The 20166-nt window shown below is 34.3% G+C and overlaps 1 protein-coding gene and 1 long non-coding RNA gene across 2 annotated transcripts in view; one reads left to right on the top strand and one right to left on the bottom strand.

The window, feature by feature from the left end:
- LOC149409604 (uncharacterized) overlaps positions 1-20166 on the top strand; it is a 174164-nt gene that overhangs the window by 18430 nt on the left and 135568 nt on the right. The gene's annotated exons all lie outside the window — the stretch shown is intronic.
- LOC149409605 (uncharacterized) lies at positions 9833-11651 on the bottom strand. The gene is made up of 3 exons (XR_016305138.1): positions 11044-11651; positions 10156-10296; positions 9833-9910 (listed from the first exon to the last, which is right to left on the bottom strand). It is a non-coding gene; the product is annotated as an uncharacterized LOC149409605 (long non-coding RNA).

Genomic DNA, 20166 nt, shown 5'->3' with positions numbered 1-20166 from the left:
TTTTCATTCAATATGTCACACCCCAAAGTATTTGCTTCCTTCGAAAATAAAAACTTACCTTTTTAAGCTGTCGTACCCTTAAATTAAATATACCATTCCTAAGAGAAAGTCCAGTTATATTCAATTTTCCAATTATGTCCTAAATCCTGTATCTAAATTTCGCTAATAAACAATTAGATAATGTTAATTAAGTGTTAATCTCAAGTGACCTACCAGGTAAGTATTGTACTGTATACTATCTCCATAAATAGTTAAGTAATAACATAGATCACTGTAGAAATGTATTATAAGTTTGTACAGCGCCCTTGAGGTGATTTTCCACAAAAACTGCGCTATACAAGTCATCCAATTATTATTATTATTATTATAAGGGAAAATGGTGAATTTACATGGAGAACCCAATTTTATTTCGGTTTTTTTTTGTCAACTAAAGGGTTAAAAACATAAGGGTTAAAAACAAAAACATTTGTAGCCAAATCTACTTTTTGCCGTTTTCTTTATTCGACTAAAAAGCCAACTTCGGACACGACTTATTCAAAACGAAAGCTCAACAAAATACTACAAATGTGACGTATAATCAGTTTCGGGAGTTTGTAATAAGAGTTTGCGGACACCATATAAATATCAGGCCAAATCCGTCAAGTTGATTAAGTGTCCTGGCCTTGTTTGAGATGGTTTTGGTTCGGTCCTCTGCTAGCTATCCATCACTGCACAAGCAACAATTTCCCCGAGATGGTTTTGGTTCGGTCCTCTGCTAGCTATCCATCACTGCACAAGCAACAATTTCCTCTGAAATAAAAAGCTGGATACTTAACATAGGAAGATCTGAAATAGAAAATTTACTGAAATCAAACACAGACTAAAACAGAATCAATTGAACTATACCAAAAAACATTTCATATATATAACTATACCAAAAAACACTTCATATATGAATATATATATATGTCAAAAAACATCTTACTTATTTTAAAATTATTAAAAAATATATATATATTTCATGATATTTGTTCATAGTTAAATTTATTTGTAACTTTGATGTAATATTAATTTTCTTATAATTAAATTATACATAAGTAAATGAAATCCTCAGCACGGGAGATCCCAGTGAGGATATCATTATATCTATTTGTTACACAAAAAAAGATAATAAAATACTTATTATTATTATTATAATGACGGTAGCAGAAGGAATTCAAACATTGCCAGGTATTCGTAATCTGGGAATGTTTGAATGTCTAATTTGTATTTCTAAAAAGAAAAAAAAATGAAATTGTTCTAATTTTTAACAGTTACGTGGATTTTTCTAAGCTCCGTAGCTCACGATTAAAAAATGAAATTCTTACTCACTGAAGAGATAAACCGATAAAATTTTGTTGTGGTCGTGACTGTGTCCTAAAAGCAATCTGAAAATATTTTTTAAATTGATCAAATATTTTTATGTTGAAATTCTTTCTTGCCTGGAATCGAAAGGTCTTATGTTAATTGGCGATATCGGATTTATTTCAAATATACGTAGATCACACAAAAATGTAGTATAATTAAACATACTAATTTCTGTTGTCGGTGCATGTGTGAGTGATTTGAATGTATTCTTGTGTTCAAATCCTGAAATTATTCAAGTTCTATTAATTTTCCTATTTAAAAATTAAAATCAAAGCGATTAAGTAGGTACCAAAATTATTTAATTAATTAATAATTCTTTATTTTTAATGCGAATTTGTTTTGTTCAAATGTTTGAGAGATGAAAGATAGATGTCGTAACATTTCAAGCTCACTGACATTTTAAAGGTTTTTTTTTTTCTTTTGAAAGGCAATGATCCTGAGGCAAATACTTTCGTTTTTAGAAGTAATATCTCTAAATATTTTTCACATGTCTGTACTAATGAACATACTTAATATAATACATATTTTAAATAATATTATGGAGTAATAAACCTATTGTAAATAAAACAGGCTATCAATATTTAGCCATCTAGTGCATTAATGATAGAACGTCCAGCGTCCTGCCAGCAGGACTTTACGTACTACCGGTAGGACGTAAGTTTTTTGTTTATATGCGGCTTTGTAGGCCTGCTAGCAGGATGCCGTTAACTGCATTGCATAGTGCGTCTCTTTCTGATTCAGCGAGTTTTTGAATCGTATTTCTGCGATCAGTCTGGCCAAAATGGCGGCGAGTATAAGACGTGGGGTCCGCGTTCGCGTCAAAGCCACGTATTTCGACGAAAATGATGGCCTAAACACATGGAGTCGCAAACATTTTGGTGATAATTACGACATTAGTTATTGTTGGGGCACTGTAAAAAAGTTAGAAAACAATTATGCAAGGGTATATTGGGAAATTGACAAAAAAATATCAACCGTGCCCGTTGGAGTTCTAATTGCTGAAACCGAAAATGACAATTTAGTGGAAGCAAATACAAATGAAGAACATTGTAAGTACAAACTTTCTTATTTTATTCATAGGCTTACGTTTATAGTAAGCCTAGTATATTCCCATAGAAAAAATAGTACTTGGAGGTTGCTTGTTCGTTTCCATTATTTACGTGATTGACAATTTTTTTTTGACAGGCACAACATAAATTAACTTTGCTAAGTTTGACTTGTATGGGTATGTATGCGTATGTATTTGCGTGTCTGTGTGTGTGGGCGCGTGCTTGCCTGTGTGTCTGTGCCTGGGTGTGTGTGTATTAAAAATATTTTTATTATTTTTTAACTGATAAACTTTATTAATGTTTATAAGACAAGGTTTTTATGCATATCACAAAGGATTACAAATTATTATAAGCAATAATTATTAGCCAGAAACACCCATACAAATTGAAAAAATCTTCCGAGAAGATATAATAACTGCCGACGACGAAAAATAATAATATTTGACAATTCTAAGTATTCACCAATAAAATGTAGACATAATTTGTCGCGACGCTATCTAGTGGGGAATTTAGCAAGTAAAATTGCCTTCCCTACTATAATAAAGTATGTTGTTCTTAGGTGAAATAATAAAATAAGCAATAGTTGTTGAACGAAATATTTCTAATACATATTGAATAATTTGACGGGACAGGAGATAGGCCGGCGTAGCTCAATGGATCGATCACCTGACCGGAAATCAGGAGGGTGTGAGTACCGTCGCGACGCGTCGGCGGTTATTATTTCTTCTCGGAAGATTTTTTCAATTTGTATGGGTGTTTCTGGCTAATAATTATTGCTTATATTTATTTGGAAAATAATTTTAAGTTTAAATATATTGAGTACCTACACCCCTTTGCGTCTGTTGATCACTAATAATGGATTTTTTTTCAGCATCGTCTGAATCGGGTTCTTCTTCTTCGAGCGAAGATGACGAGACAAGTATTTCAGTACATCCGAATTCAAGTACAAGCAACGTAAATTCTGCTCGAAATACAACAGTTGCAAAGGGTGTTACCTGGACTTTTCATGAAGCAATACGTGTCGATCAACGACAACAAGGCTATTTCAAAGCTACCTTGCTAGTACCATTGGGGCCCGCACGAAGTATCAAGGATGCATTTTTCATGATATTTCCGAGAGAGAAGCTTAGTTACATAGTCCATTGCACCAACTATTCGTTTCCAGCAAGACAAAAACTGTTGAACGAGAAGGAATTATTAACTGTTTTTGGCATATTATATGCTATGACTCTTCAAGAACTTCCAGATCGACGATCCTATTGGAATACCACCTCTGATGGAATATATCCCCCTGCAAATTTTGGACAAAGATTTGGTATGAGCCGCCAAAGATTTGAGATCATTCTCATGGCATTGCGCTTCACACAATCCTCAGACCTTGATTTTTCTGATAAATGGCGTAACACTAGAACATTAGTAACGATGGTGAATGATAAACTAAAAGATACCATCCATCCTGGGTCAAAAATAACTGTAGATGAATCCATGTTCGCCTGGTATGGAAGGGGTGCGTACTTCAAAAACGGAATGCCAGCAGTTATGAAGATTAAAAGAAAACCAAAAGGAGTCGGTTGTGAAGTAAAAACAGCGTGTGATAGTGACACAAACATTATGATCAGAATGGAAATTAATGAGGGCAAAGAAGCAATGAGTACGAAGAAATGGCAAAGAGAATTTGGCGCAGGAACTGCAACTACTTTGAGATTGACAGAGCCATGGTATGGTTCTGGCAGAGTTATAGTTGGTGACTCTTGGTTTGCTTCAGTCAAAACAGCTGTGGAGTTATTCAAAGTTGGATTGTATTTTATTGGACTGGTAAAGACAGCACATAGTTTCTATCCTGTGTCTGAGATGGCAGCTCAGTGTCCTACGCATAAGGGGGCATCTGTTGTGAGTACAGCAGAAAAAGACTCTGTGCAGCTCACTGCCTGTGCCTGGAGAGACAAAAAGATTCATACATTTGTAGCCACTTGCGAAACGACACTGCCTGGCCTGCCATCACGCAAAAGAAGGTGGGACGATGAAGGAAATTTATTTTACCGAGAAGTCGATCGGCCTAAATTAGTCCAGCAATATTTTGACGGGGCTGCGGCTATCGATATTCACAATCACATTAGGCAGGATGGATTGGCATTGGAGAAAGCTTGGGGCACACAAAAATGGGAACATAGAATATATGCCTCAGTTCTGGGCATTATAGAAACGAATGCGTATTTGGTTTTTAATAATTTCTTTCGCTCCGAACATGATCAGGTGTCTCACAGGTGGTTTACTACCAACCTGGTATTAGCTCTAACTATTAATGACGATGATAACCTACAAGAGAATGAGCCGCCACCACACGAGAACATCGCTCACAGCGGAGAACACATTCTTGAGGCCCTGTCAAAATCAGATGACAGAAAGAGAGTTCAACGCAAATGTATAGTTTGCTCCAGAGTCAACAAAAAACAGCAGAAGGCGAGCTTTTTTTGCAAGACATGTGGTCCGCGATGTGTTTTATGCTCTCCACAGACAGGAAGAAACTGCTTCACCTACCATATCGCGAATGGAATTCCAGCATAATCCTTTTTTTAATTTTCTCAAAGTAAATACAATTTTCACTTACGTTTTTTTTTCTTCATTTTCTTGTTTATTTTCTACCCTGTTATATTAATAAGCGCCCATGTCTTATTTTATTATACCTTTTTTTAATTTTCTCAAAATAAATACAATTTTCACTTTCGTTTTTTTTTTCATTTTCTTGTTTATTTTCTACCCTGTTATGTTAATAAGCGCCCATATCTAATTTTATTAAATAAAATACAGAAAGTTTGTCACCTCTGCCTATTTTTAACATGCATAAAAGTCGAGTACTGCTAGAAGGACAGCCTCTTATATTCATACAAAAACCGCAAAAAATTGCGTACTGCTGGCAGGACGCACACTCGTCGAATTGTCCTTCCGGAAGCTCCTTCCGGCAGGACAAGGGTTTGGACGTTCTATCATTAAACCTTAAAACAATGATCCCCTAGATAACTATATGTACACTGCAGAAGGGGCATCTAAAGGTATAGTATCCCTTTTCCTTCCCCTTCCCTTTGTTTCCGCCACACAATACTCCCCGCAGAATGCCGGATGACTTCCAATGATGACACACTCGAATTCCACCCGCATACCGCATCCGAGACAATGCTCTGTCCCCGAGAAATGTGTGTAATACGAACTGAGAAAGCAATCTGTTTGGCGCGACCGGGAGATCTCTCTGTAATTGGACCCTCAAGAGGTCACAATTATTAAAACGTAGCAATTTTAAACAGTTAAAATGGGGGCATTCCTATGTAACCTAATTGAGAATTGCGTCTTTTCCTTTCTATAGTTAGCCTAAACGGGCCGTTTCTTCAACTCGTTTTTGTGTAAGTCGGCTCGTATGTGGAACGAGCTACTGAAATATGTGATAATTTCAGTTTATTATTATTATGTTTTTAATTTATTCAATTGTAAAAATTATTTACAAAATTGTGAACATTTCAATGTACCCAATGTAAAAGCCCCGTGGGTATATGAGGAGAGTAAATAAAAAATAAATAAATTACTTCCCTTTATGTAGGTACTTATATATTTTTTTTGCCTGAACAGACCATGCAATAATTACAATAGCGTATTATCCAAGGTTGATATTTTCAGTTGCGAACTTACCAAATACAAGAGGTCCATAAAAGAATATTTCTCTGATGGTTTATGAATAATGTTTATATCTCTATTATGATTTGATTTATATCTACAACCTCTCTCCATGGCTATAAATGTATTGTCTTGTAAATTTTTCGTTTTATATAATCTTTTGTTATGTTTTAATTCATATTCCTTTCTCACAAATTTAAATAACTTATTCCATATTATGCTGTCTCAGTTAAAGTCACAAGGAGGAAATCCATAATTGGTTTTATTTTACTATATAATACTTATGTACAAACTGATTAAATATAAACTGTCGATTTCCCGAAAATGAATAAATAAATAAATAAATTATGTCTTGTAAAATATTTTAAATACGTTTATATCGGACATAATCATTCAACGCCGGGTACACGTTAGCTAGTGTATAACAATATACAAAAACGAGCGTAAATAAAATGAAAAAATAAAATAAATAAGTAAATGTGAATGAGCAAAGGACTTCTTCTTCAAAGCTAAGACAGAGTGGTGTGGCAGTATATCCTCTCTGCCTACCCCTAGGAACTGGGGGGAGGGAACAACGTACTGGTTAGTTATTCCCTTCTGATTTTTCACGGGTGTTTACATAAACTAAAACTAAACATCCCAGTTCTTACTAGAAACAAGGGACCTTCCATTATAACCACCATTACAATAACTCCGTGTGCGCAGCTGTGTAAATATTGGTGCGTCGGACGTACTAGAGAAGGATGTCCCGAATGTTTAAACAATGGCCAATCGACTCACCTGTCTGGTCTGGCATTACAGAGTTCGATGTTTATATTATTTTATTAATACTGAGTCAGGATGTGAGCAAGGTTCTTTGATAATAATAATAAGTGTTTTATTATCTTTTTTTTGTGACAAATAGATATAATGATATCCTCACTGGGATCTCCCGTGCTGAGGATTTCATTTACATATTATGTATAATTTAATTATAAGAAAATTAATATTACTACAAAGTTACATATGAATTTAATTATGAACATATATCATGTAGTATAATTTTTTTTTAAAATAATTTTAAAATAAGTAAAATAGTGTTTTTTGGTATAGTTCAGTTGATTCTGTTTTAGTCTGTGTTTGATATCAGTAAAATTTCTATTTCAGATCTCCCTATATTAAGTATCCAGCTTTTTATTTGAGATGTAAATGTTAAAATGTTGAGGTTTTTGAGTGTGAGTGGTATTTTATTGTAGAGTTTAATACTATGATATAAGAAGCTTTTTTGCCCAAAAGTTGTATTAGTAGTTATTTGTTGGATAAGTTTTTGACCATGAGATCTAGTGTTGTTATTTCGTGGGTTTTGTTCTTATGTTATATTGATAAAGGGGTAAATCATATAATCAATATATATTTTAAAAGTAAGTGTACAATGTGCGTGCCGCTAAAACTAAGAAACTAGTCCCGGTACGATCGAGGGAGTTATATGGTGTGGTAGCCCTCTACCCCCCATTCATGAAGAAGGTTTCCGTTTTTACCCGAAGGGCGTGCTTTTGAAGATATAGGGGATGGATGTTTCGCCCTTTAGAAATTTCTAGAACAGTCCAGAACATACGAGTGCATTATACAACATTCCAGAACATTTTGGAATGTTGTGGAATGTTCGAGAATGGTCTGGAACGTTCGGGAACATGTATTAAAAACAAACCGTCACCGGGATAATTCTTTATGTACTAACTAGCTGAATTCCCCAATTTTCTGTTTTTCGCAATTTCATTTTGACAGTGACCTTTCTCTTGTTTTGAAGTTCAAGTGTGCAAAATTTCATCTACCTCGGAATAAAACTGTAGATTTGTACGAAAATCAAATTCACTCCGCCCGCCACAGACACTCTTCTTTATTTTTTTTATATTGTACGCCCATACGGACTTTTACAAACATGTGATATGTACAATAATTTAGTTTTAGTGGCACATTATTAAAGAAGTAAAATTTTATAAAGTTATTATAAAATAGAATACGTGAAAAATAATAATTAAAGCTCACATTAATATTTATTTATGAGGTATGTTATTATAGCCTTCTTGTAACTAAATTACTTGCAGTTGAACACATCTACTATTTCTGAGAAAGTATTGATAACTGCACTGAAAGAAATGTTTAGGTACGATTTACCAAATTTTCAGTAATTATCTACTAAACAGTTTAGTTGCTGTGGTGACTGCCGAACTTTTAGCTACTGTTTGCTAAACAGCAGTTTATTTATGACAGCTTAACGATTCAGATATTCTAGCTAAACTAATCGGTTGAGACAGCTTTCTGTGTTTAGTTGTGTTACCTAAACTGTATTAATGACAGCTTAACGATTAAGATATTCTAGCTAAACTAATCGGTTGAGACAGCTTTGTGTTTAGTTGTGTTACCTAAACTGTATTTATGACAGCTTAACGATTCAGATATTCTAGCTAAACTAATCGGTTGAGACAGCTTTGTGTTTAGTTGTGTTACCTAAACTGTATTTATGACAGCTTAACGATTCAGGTATTCTAGCTAAACTAATCGGCTGAGACAGCTTTGTGTTTAGTTGTGTTACCTAAACTAAAAATTATATACCTAAACCATTTTGTAGTGTTCGGTTAGAAAAACTGAACTGTTTAGATGTAGTAACCTTATTATTTAGTTAATATTACAAAATGGTTAGGTTGATTAACTAAACTTCGGTTGGAATAGCCCTACCGATATAGGTGTTTTAGCTCTCTACTGTTAGCTAGCTTTAGGTACTGTAGCTTAGCTTTTTGGTTAGATTATCTAAATTAAATAGGAAGTGCAGCTTTGCAGTTTAGCTGAAAACAATACAGGGTGTAAATGTAACCACCATCAACTCGAAGGATTATACCCATAATTCAGAATCATGGGTTAAATACTTTGAGTTGCAGGTAGTTTATTACAACCCTTTTGAGAGATTAAACCTAAATAAATAAATATTATGTTTTGTAAGACTAGAAAGTACTTATTAAAAACCTCATTCATATAAAAGTTATTTTGTTAAGAATCGTCTCTCAAAATATTGTTTCCAGCTACCAGCAAAGCCTCAAAAAAGAAAACACGTTTGATCATACACACATTTATATTATCATTTTTTATTATAATTTTTTTTTAAATATAGTAAAAGATGTTTGTGTCCTGATTTGGCAAATTCTTTTCGGCGCTGCCTGTATGTGTCTAGTAATTTACCTTTAGCAGCAATTTTTTGGGTAGGCCCAAAACACACATATGGGGTGAAATATACAGCTGCGCTTTCTTTATTAAAGACTTTGGTGATTTGAAAAGCAAATTCATAAAATCTCTTGCTTGTAATGGATCTATCTGGATTACCCTGCAATTCCTTACTTATAATAGTACTGCACAGTCTGGCAGAATTGTCCAACAGACCCTTTGACTCAAACTGCATTAAAAGTGCTTGCCCTTCATTGATTGATAGGAGATGATTGCGTAAGTCCTGGAAAACAAAATTAAATTGCATATTGATTACATAACTAATAACCACTTCTATAATCATCATAATATCAGTCACAGGATGGCTATTCTACGCTGCCACTACTAAAATACATATATCGGAATGTATAAAACAATTAACCTAAGTTACTTAGGTATCTGAAACTTACTAAAATTATTTAACTTACATTCGAAATTTGCTCTTCAAACGCTTCTTGCGTTATTCTTTGTGATTTGTTTTTATTTTCCAACAAGGAAATGTCATTTACAAGGAAGTCATCGTGTTGATAATATAATATGGGCGTTGTTTGTTTGGAAGTTGAAGGTATATCTTCAATCTGAAACAAAAAGCGGGTATGTACACAAAGGGGAAAGAAAGGGTGAAGGGGTCAAGCTTTGTTTTTATCCCTTTGGAATTGCTTGACCCCCCCGGCAGTCGATTTATTCATTAATTACAGGAATTATTATTTTAAATACTATTATTTTTGTATCAAAATCGCGTCCGGTACAACTATTTCCAAATGGTTAGCCAAAAAAGGCCTAGGTAAACAATATGTCATCATTACTGCTTTTAAAAACTTACACTTATGACAGGTGGATTAATAACATCCTTGAGCGCATTAATGTGTGCTGTAGGCAGTGCCCGGTGCCCTACAGTCGGAATCAATTCTTTAATATCATCTTGAGATATTATCAGGAGTGTTTTCGAGTCTATGGCTTGAGTCTGAAATAAAGAAAAAAAACGACGAGATAATACAAAAAATTTCAAAACAAGAAAATAAAAATTTATTTTTCAAAGGAATGAAAATTATTCATTAAAAAAATGTATATTTATACAACAGCAGATACCGAACACCCTGTATCATGAATCAAGCGGAGATAAAATAGTTTTAATAATGAAATTATTTCATTTATATGAAAATTTCAAATGTAAACATTAACAATGGGTGGTCACCCTGTATTTAAAAAAAAATATCCCTCCCAAAAAAAAACAACAGAATTCAATGTTCAAAATGTTATGTCCGAATTAATAATTTGCAATACACATTTATTAAAATATAATATATACGATTTCAAAGCTAGTTTGGTTGGTTCTAGTTTCTGGCTAGGGTAAAATTGTAACTTAGAAAATACTACAGTTTCAAACAACATTCGTTCAATACAAAATAATACTGGCGGAAACAAACAAAGAAATAAAGGCGCCGTTGAGGTGATTTTGCACAAAAACGGCGCTATACAAGTGATCCAATTATTATTTTTTTTATATATCACTCTCTGTAACTTGTGTCATGACTCCTGACACAATCTTGGTTGTAGCGTCAACACGCACTCTTCAAACTAGGTACATAATAAATACAAATCTTCTAAATCTATTGCGTAGGTACTTCAGTCATTATTATCATAATATATAATATCATAGTTCCATGATCTAAATTCTAAATCAATAAAAAAATGAAAAAAGAAAACTCACCTTTAAATGTTTCTATGTAAGCCTCCAGATTCCAAGAAATTAAATAATCCTCCACGGTTTTGTCTGCCATTATCACTAGGAACTAGGAACAGCGGTTAACATAAATTCAATTCAATTCAAAAATAAATTCGCAACGCGCGCAACGAACGTCAATTCACGTATGGTGCGAACTGTGGCGATCTGATAACTGCGTCGTAAATGAACACCTGCGCGATAAACAGATCTACCAAAGTTCGGGAGATTTTAACTAAAGTTTTGTTGCACTTTGCCTAAGTTTGTGCAAAGCAACTAATTGTTATGTAAAAATACCAAATTTAGATATTCCAACCTCAGTTTTGCTATATGAACAAAACATTTAACCAAACTAGATGTTTAGTTAAATTTAGCTAAATACTTTGGGAAGTAACAAATAAACTTAAGTTACTAAAGTGAAATAGGTTTAGTAAATTACTTTAGCTTGATTAACCAAACCGATTATTTTGTTTAGGTAAGTATGCTTTTAGTGTGCTATTATTAAAGTTTAGTTGTAATAGCTCAAGCACATTTTACTAAACAACGACGGTATCTGCACATAAAGTATTTTAGGTAAAGTAGCTGAACTTTAGGCGATGGTTACACAACTTCAATTAGCTTAACACTTTAGCTAACTCATTTTTTTCAGTGTGCATGCAATCTAGGTACAAGTCAATATTTCTAGTTAGTACAAGGAAGAATTCGGGAAGTTAATTCGGCTAGGTAAATCGGGGCTGTCTATAACACCATTAACAATATCAAAAACAAATAAATATATAGATAGAAATAGAAGATATATTATAGTTGATTTTGCCTTTGCTAAACTTTGATTGGCTAAAAAATAATACGTTATAAACTTTTTTACTCCCGGTGTGAACAGAGTAATAACTGGTTTTATTCCACGTGTTTTCTGTTGGTGACGCACAGAGCAACCATCTCAAACATTCTCTATTAACCATATGTTGCACTTAAGCCACCTGTGAACATATTAAGGAAAACATTAGTAGGTATAATATACAGTGATTTAAGCGCAGAATTCACACACGGATTTGCTTGGCGAATCGGCTCGCTCGCCAACGCACGCGCGGACATTCGGTCGGTCATTTGACCGACTAGCATCTGCGCTTACAGATGGTTCGTCTATGTAAATTTCCTTAAGCAAAAAAAACACACAAAATCTAAAAAACAAATTCATATTTTGTTTTGTGGTCGAAATTTCTGGAAACTAAAACTAAACCAACCCCCTCCCCCCAGGATCCAAAAATATGCAGGTGAATTCTGAAATCTAGGGAAATTTCGACCTGAAATCTAGAGGGGAAAAAATTGGGCATATAATCACTGAATGAGGTCACGTTCATCGAGCTGATCCGTTGCGCACTCGTACATTCACACGCGGATCGGCTCAAGACCTACAGACGGACAGCGCAGCGGACCGACGAACCGAGCCGATCCGTCGATCGCAGGACTACACGGGTGGATCTGTCCGCCGAGTAAATCCGTGTGTGAATTCCACGCTGTAATGCGTAATGTATCGATAATCTTGCATAATATCGATAAATTGCACGGGGAAGAGGAATATTAATTAGTACCGGCAATCCATCTCGACGTGTAACATTTGAAATTGGGCAAATCACGCTCTTGGCGATGGGTTCAAATTCCCGCAAAAAACAATGGCAAAATGTACGTTTTATTTTATTTTCTGAAGTTAAGGCATACATTTTAAAATGTTTTCAAACCATAACCGTTCATAATAAGAACTTTCTACATTATACAATAACAATCTTACTTATAAAGATTCCCTAATATGCTGCTGCAGCGCTGGTATAGCTATACGGTGAAGAGGGCCGTATACTGATCAGGTTAAAATATTTACTCATTATAATAACCATGCAAGATTTTTTTAGACTCGCACCTTCTTCTTCTTTATGTGCAGGTCCCCCCGACGTTGGCGATCACTCTAGAAAATGTCTCTTTGTCTTTCGCTGCCCGGAATAGCTCCTCCACACTTCTAATGCCGGTACACTCTCGTATATTTCGCAGCCAAGACATTTGTCTCCTACCAGGCCTTCTGCGACCCTCTATCTTGCCTTTCAATATTAACTGGAGCACCACTTTGTTCCTATCCTCAAAAACACGGTAATTTTTGCATGTCGCTTTTAGTTGCGTTCCGTATTTGCTCTGATAGTGCTGCCAATGGATATGACTGCTTTTTTACATTTTCATTGCGCGACCGATCGATGTTTGTTTAATCAACCAGATTGTTAATACCATAATAATACGTCCCTAATCTTGGGGGTTGGGCGGTTTAAAAATATGTCGGCCACGAATACTGCGGTATTACGGGCGGTATACGCAGTACGCATGCGCGTGTTTACGTGGAACGTGTTCTACTAACCTGTTATTATCGTAAAACTTTATCCGAAAAAGGGTTCATAAGTAGGAGATTTTACACTTCAAAGCATTTTTTATGGGCCTGATACTTTATTTTTTTCTAGAATTATATAAAAATAATTATCTAAAAAATTCTCTATTAAAACAAAGGCAAATATATGTTCTACTTGCAGTATTCAATTAAAGCGTCCTACATTATCTAGGTAAAACAATTTTCAACCCAAAAACACATAGTTTTGCGTTACTTCGCGCTGCATCGACCCCACATTCTGAATTTCTAACAACTTTTTTTGTTTATTCATTATTTTATTCATTTATTTTCGGGAAATCGACAGTTTACATTTAATCAGTTTGTACATAAGTATTATATAGTAAAATAAAACCAATTATGGATTTCCTCCTTGTGAATTTAACTGAGACAGCATAATATGGAATAAGTTATTTAAATTTGTGAGAAACGAATATGAATTAAAAAATTTATACAAAACAAAAGATTATATAAAACGAAAAATTTACAAAACAATACATTTATAGCATAATAATACATTTATATCATGAATTTAAGCTCTTTTTTTATTACATACTAGCTGGGGTACCTGGTTTCGCTCAGGGAATATTCCCGAACATTCCACAACATTCCAGAATGTTCCGGGATGTTCTGGGATGTCGCGGAATGTTCTCGAACACTCTCGAATTTTCTGGACTGTTCAGAAATTTGTAGAGGGCGAAACTTCCAGCCCTTATAACTTCAAAAGCACCCCCTTCAGGTAAAAACGGAAACCTTCTTTATGGATGGGGGATAGAGGGTTACCACACCATATAACTCCCTTGATCGTACCGGTACTTATTTCTGAGTTTTAGCGGCACGCGCATTATACACTTACTTAATTATAAAGGTTTTATTAATATTAGCGCGCTCACTCTATTATTCGTATTTACATCTCTCTTTTCGAGCCATTTTCAGTATTTTTCTCCCTTTTGAACGCTTATAACGGAGCTCTCGTATAATAATATGTACATTCGTTTAATAATATGTATTTGAACGGTCGGTGGCCGAGTTGAAATCGCGTTTGGGTCCCATCCAGGCGTAGCGTGTTCAATTCCTCGGCTGGCTAAGTCCTCCATCACAACACAAGCAACATTTTCAGCTTACTGTGGTGGTAGTAGAAGATTTTCAAATATTGTCAGGTTATTCGTATCCTGGGAATGTTTGACTTTATTTTAAAATATTAATAAAAAATAAAAATATTAACCTAAAGTAATACGTAGGTAGCTAAATCAATTTCAAGTTTCGATTATCAATAATACCATACCAAAGCGATACTGAGAGTACCTTCCACTGTGGTACGAATAAGATATTACAAAGTAGCCATTAATGTTATTTGTTTTTGGGGTGTTATGCCGTGTTGCGCTAACTCCTTTAGCCAACATTTCGGACAGCATTGCAGTGTCCAACATCACATCTGCCCTGATGATGGACACTGCAATGCTGTCCGAAACGTTGGCTAAAGAAGGAGTTAGCGCAACACGGCATAACACCCCAAAAACAAATAACAACAATACTTTTGGCCGTGAAAATCTTAAATCATATTAGCCATTACTGGTTTACCTGTAAAATTCTGTTTTCCATACAAAGATTTCAGCCTAGGAAGCAAATAATGTATATATGTATGTTGTTTGTTGTCTTCCACTAAAAGTACCTTACAAGTTTCCTTTTTAAGATATTCAACATGATAATATTAATATAGTTAATTAGATCACTGAACAAATAGAATTCCTAGAGGTGTGATGTATGGTATACCCATTTCTAAGGGAACAATACTTGTTACTAATAATGAAAACATGGCATTTAGGTTGGTTTGTTTCACAGAAATTCAAATGCAACATTGTTATCAAATTGCGATTTAGCGCCATTTTGTTTTTTTTTTTTTGACAGTTAAAAGGTTCCCGTAAATTTCCTTAATATTAATTAAACCTTTATAATTAGTAGAAAATCAAAATATACACGGTGTCCGGAAACTCGTAGTACAAGCGGGAAACTGGAGAATCTACACCACATGGGGAACCCAAAAAAACATATTTTTTTTTGATTTTAGCATTTTCAAAAAAAAAAAAAACCAAAAAAAAATATTTTTCGGCTATTTTAGGGTTAAAGTTTTTTCTGGTGTTTAGGGTTGAATAACAGATGTTTTAACCCTGCAGAGCAGAAATATTTTATGATTACACCGGGTTAAATGAAGGGTGATTTCAAAATAATGCTTCAAATCCGAGTTTCTTCATTTGTTTTACTTTCAAATAGTTTTAATTAGTTGGGTACTTTGATCTTCAGTAATAATTTATAAAAATTTGATTAAAAAAAAAAAAAAAAAAAAAAAAAAAATCAACTTCAAACTCGATTTACTCGATAACGAAAGCTCAAATAAAAAAAAATATACTACAAAATCGACTCCAAATGTGATGTAGATTCACCAGTTTCCCGCTTGTACTACGAGTTTCCGGACACCCTGTATAAATATATTATAAAAGTTAGTGTAGAATGTGCGTGCCGCTAAAACTCAGAAACGAGTCCCGATACGATCAAGGGAGTTATATGGTGTGGTAGCCTCAATCCTCCATCCACGAAGAAGGTTTCCGTTTTTACCTGGCGGGCGTGCTTTTGAAGATGTAAGGGCTGGAAGTTTCGCCCTCTAGAAATTTCTAGAACAGTCCAGAATATTCGAGAGTGTTCGAGAGCATTCCGCAACATCCCAGAACATTCCGGAACATTCTGGAATGTTCGGGAATAGTCTGGAACGAAAAGAGCTTAAATTCATTTTACAAAGTTGTTACAAATTCAGACAAGTAACGCAAAACAATGTGTTTTTGGTTTGAAAATTTGACTAACTAGATAATGTACGACGCTTTAATTGAGTATTTTTAAGAACGGATTGTTTCACAGACTTTGAACAATTAGTCAAAATGAATAGTTGATTTTCACGTTCTGTGTAGGTTCTATCCAAGTTTTGTTATTATTTCAATTATATGAAGCAATTGGCCAATAATGAGGTAACTTGAAAATCAACTATTAAATTTGATGAATTGTTCAAATTCTGTGAAACAACCCGTCCTTAGACCGTTTCAAATTTTGTCAGCTTATTAAATTTTGATAAAGTTGATACGCACCTAGAATCTGCGTTTAACGGGGGGGGGACCTTTCAAATATCAGAAAAAAAAACAAAATTACGCTGAATGACCATTATTTGAAAATCTCCTACTACCACCACAGTAAGCTGAAAATGTTGCTTGTATTGTGATGGAGGACTTAGCCAGCCGAGGAATTGAACACACTACGCCTGGGTGGGACCCAAACGCGATGTCAACTCGGCCACCGACCGGTCAAATTTGATAACATTGTTACATTTGAATTTCGGAAGTGGATTTCTTTTTAAACAAATCTGTAGTTTTATTCAGAGATTGATGAAATTTTGCACCCTTGACCTTCGAAAAGGGAGAAAGGTCACCATATGCCCACTATTTTACCCACCCCTCAAAGAAGAATGTTGATTGATTGATGAAATTTTTCAAACGTTCAAAACGTGGAATTTCCGTTAGTGGTAAATAAGAAAATAAATTGATATACTTCGGTCACACGGACACGCCCACATCACACTTCTATGTTTTTATTGTCTCTTTGGTGTATTAAATGTTGAATGTAAGTGTGATGTCATTTGATTAAATTTCACCACAAAAAACAACACTATACAATATATTGTTGGTAGTTGATTGTTGCTCTATGAAGGTCAAATTAAATCGTTATGAACGTCACCTGTTTGTGTGATTTCTATGTTATTTCTGTACCTGTAAAAATTATCCAATATATTTTATTTGATGAAGGCATTTTGATGGTGACCGGATAACTAATCAAAATTACAATTTAACCTACCAGATATAAAATCATGAAAAGTGATGAAATAAAAGTAGGTAAGGTTTATAGGTCAGTTTTTCATATTGGTTTATTGGTCAATACATAGTATAAAATAAAGACGCTATCCGCGTCTGTCTATCTGAGCGCTTAGTTCTTCTAAACTACGCAACGGATTTTGATAGGGTTTTCACCATCATTTAGAGAATTTCTTCCGGAAGGTTTACATATAAGATACATGCATATTATATTTATAGAAAGTAGAGAAAAGTCGTTGTTTTATGATCGTGTCGTAAAAATATATTTTCGGGCACTACATTGCTAACGCTGCCTAAACCTCATAAGATACATAAAAGTAATGTACTACGGAATTGTATATCTTAAAAAGGCCTACAGAAAAGTCTATAATAGTATATGTCGATATCCTAAGGATAACCCCCAACAACGCCGGGTACACATCAGCTAGACGGGACGAAGTAGGAAAGAAGTTAGGGATAAAGGAAGTTTAGAAATTACCTATTAATTATCATTACTCAATAATACATCAGTAATTTCAAGCAAGATCTCCTACATCAGACCTGCTGAAACACCCAGCATTGCCCGGGCTTCATACATTGAGTTACATATAAGTAAAGTTTACATTCCTTGCAATATCAGTGTGAAATATGGACGTGTGTGGCGGCTGTCAATGTCGCCCGAATCCTTCCGACCGCGAACGAACTCAACGAACGAGTCGAATGTGACCGGCGGCCGCGCGCATTCTCCACGAGTTTTTAACATCAATAAGTAAATCTACACGACTAATGATTATGGTAAAACCCTACTTACCGATGAAAGGTTATACCATTAATTTCCATATATTTTCCAGTACGACTTGTACGATATCTCGTATACCTACATACAATTTAAATAATATTTTAATTGCGAACAATCAAACAGAAGTGGATAGATACTTTGTTTTATACTATTTAGAGATAAATTACATGTAGGTTTTTCTAGAAGATTCTGATACTATTTTCTCAACGCGGTGTTTCGAAAAGCATTTTTGCCTTATTTTAACAATAAGATATCATTCATTTTGCTTTATTTTTTTCTAAAATGGAGCATTCCTATCGAAACATTGTGCAGACAATGGCGTAATCTTTTTACAATGTAATGCCAAAGAATGCGAATGGCTCACGTAATCGTTCCTTTTTGGAATAGTGGAAAACCTCGATATACACCTTCCTAGTTCCTACATTCTTTTGTTATTCATTGCCAAGGGCGATACTGACTTGTTTGCCGTGGAAACTGATTTGACAGACCGAGTGGTAGATGCTCTCAGTATCGCCCTGGTGAGAATGCTTGAAATGGGTTTAGCCATATTTGGTGATGAGATCTGAATAATCAGTTATGAACATTATAACGTATCAATTATTGTGTGTTAGATGCTTATTCTCAGTGTCGCTCTGGTGAGAAATAACCATTTAGTCTGCAGCCCAAATCGACTCGACGGAACTGCACTCGTAACAGCCAAATACGTTTTGATGGCTTGCGAAGGTTATGACTAGACATCGGATTATTGATATGTATATGCATATTTAAGCCTTTTTGGTCGTTAGTGCATAATAGATTTTTTTTGTTTTTAGTGCATATTTGTGGGTTCTTTGAGAAGGGCATATTTGAGGTTTTTTGTTCGTTATGGCATATTTGTGTTTTTTTGGTCGTTTGTGGTTATTTGAGTTTTTTTTGGTCGTTAGTGCATATTTGAGGGATTTTTGGTGCTCAGTGCATATTTGCCTTTTTTGGTCGTTAGCGCATATTTTAGAGTTTTTTCTACATTTACCATTAGTGTACCCGCTAAAGTGTCGTTATTATTAATACAAAATATTGAAAAAAATTGTCTCGCCCAAATATTTTTTGAATTTGAGATACGTAGAATATTTACTAAACTGCTAATACAATGGAGGAATAGTAAAAACATGATAAAGAAAGTAGCTGCACAGTTTCATAAAGTTCTTTCGATAAAAAGACAAGCTCTGATAAGAGAGCGAAATTAGAAGAAGAGAATTTTAAATAGCGCATTACATAATATTCTCGTGAAATTAAATTTTTACTAAATTTACCATACAAATATTATGTATCTCTGCACCGGAATGAGATACGGAGTCGAATTAAAGTAACATTGTGATATACAGTAGTGAATGGTGGAGGCGTCCGAGAAAGACATTAGCAATGGCGAAACATTGCGGTGGATCAACTAGTATATTTATAAGAATCATATGTAGTTTTCCCAGAATAGCTACTGTTATTCAAAGCAATGTTTTTTTCTCTCTCTAATGTTATAAAAAATATACCTACTGAAGAAATACAAAAATATTCTTTTGTTTTTTTTTTTTAATTTTTTCAGCTAAATAAGCAATCAAAATAAGTCAAACAGAGCTTACCTACCTGTAAATAAATATAGTACTGCGACTTTTTTAAATTAAAGATAATGACATTTGATCATTGATTATTACATCTAGATGTGATATGTTGCGAAAAAAATAAGTTCCGCTTTTTTACCTCCAATTGACCTCCAACGCACCAAATAAAACTACCGAATACGGTCTACGCGCACCGTTTATCGTGTTCTACGCAAAAGCTCCTCTAATTGTACAGCTCTATGCATTTGACACATAATTTGCGACGCGCTTTATCATAGAAAAAAAATCAATTTTTGCAAGTGACGAAATGATAATCTAGAATAATATTTATTTATTTCTAAATTCACGCCCGGCTGGGCTTTTAATGTTATTTTTTTTAAAATTTAAAGAACTTCTATATAAACACAAAAAAAT

This window comes from Hesperophylax consimilis, chromosome 30 (genome assembly GCF_061612785.1).
Source record: "Hesperophylax consimilis isolate HC1 chromosome 30, BYU_Hcon_1.0, whole genome shotgun sequence".
Taxonomy (NCBI): Eukaryota; Metazoa; Arthropoda; class Insecta; order Trichoptera; family Limnephilidae; genus Hesperophylax; species Hesperophylax consimilis.
Note: the sequence above shows the minus strand (reverse complement) of the source record. Positions and strands in the feature narration are given on the sequence as shown.